We start from the raw sequence: 1420 nt of genomic DNA, 5'->3' as shown, positions 1-1420 counted from the left end.
ACAACGACCAAAACTTACCGCCTTGTGTTATATCGACCAATCAGCACGTTTTTCAAGGCAGAATTTCAAACACGACCAATCACATTAAACAGAGACAGGGCATAATTGAAAAAGTTCATTACACTTAAAATCTTAATTCGAAAGATGTTTGCTCCCAAATGAGTTAACTAAACATAGCCTACCCGTTTAATCTTTGACACCAAAACGTGGCATTTTAAGTAATGTTAAGTTATGATAACTTGATTTCTTTTTTTAATGACAACATTGGGGTGTACAGTGTAGTGGATGTTGACTGTAGTTCATGTACAGAGCTTGTGCTGTTTTCTCATGTTGTGGATGTCTGGCACAGTAATACACAGCTGTGTCTTCAGTCTTTAGATTTTGTCCTGTTGCTGGAGTCACTTTTGGAGATGCTGAACTTGTTTGACAGTGAGTCTTTTTTCGTTATGCCTCCACCTCCCCATATGTGCACAATCCACTCCAGAGCTTTTTCTGCAGGATGTGTGTCCAGGCTGTTGTGTAGCTATCATCAGTAACAGAGTATCCAGACACCTCACATGTGAGAGTGAGTGAGTGACCCGGCTGCAGACCTATAGAGTTAGTCGGTTTCAGGACAATTTATTTAATTTAGTCATTTAGCAGACGGTTTTATCCAAAGCAAACTTACAAATGAGGAAAACAGAAGCAATCAATCGTAGTATTAAAACAACTAAAAACAGAGCCAAAACTTTATAAATACTACCTATACACATTTTAAAAATAAAGAGATTAAATAAAAATGCCAAATGCATACAACTTAACATTGAAATGAAAAACAAAAATAAAACCAAAAACAAATTCAAAATACCAAAGAACAAAAGGTGTAAGGAGCACAACATTGACTCCAACATAACACCAAGCACCAAAAAAAAAAACCTACATGTGTATGTACAACCACACACAGTACATGTACATCCATAAATGCAACATTATTTCATTTCCATCCAGCCGGCCGAAGCACTAAAACTCCTCAAATCAACAAACACATATACAGACAAAGTAAAATCAAAATAAAATATAGCTGCAAGCAGCGATGGCGGGCCCAAGCCGTCAGTGCAAACGCCACCCCGGAGGCATCAGGAGAACGGTGCACAGCGGGCACATGGATTTACACTAACCGTCTGTCAGTCTGGTTTTAAGAGATACGGCAATTAAAGGGTTAATCCAAACCATCAAGACTGTGAAACACACATACACAGAACAATATATAAAACTTTAGTAACACTTTACAATACGGTTTCAGTTATTAACATTAACTATATTAATTAACATGAACAATAATTATATAGCATGTATTAGTCAGTTAATATTCAAAAGTTAAACATTAAATAAATTGGCACACTGTGAATCATTAGTTAAGCATTAGTAAATAGTCAATTCA

The sequence above is a fragment of the Sinocyclocheilus grahami genome, unplaced genomic scaffold, assembly GCF_001515645.1.
Source record: "Sinocyclocheilus grahami isolate Dianchi unplaced genomic scaffold, SAMN03320097.WGS_v1.1 scaffold5957.1, whole genome shotgun sequence".
Lineage (NCBI taxonomy): Eukaryota > Metazoa > Chordata > Actinopteri > Cypriniformes > Cyprinidae > Sinocyclocheilus > Sinocyclocheilus grahami.
The sequence above is the reverse complement of the archived record's forward strand: the minus strand, read 5'-3'. Positions refer to the sequence as shown.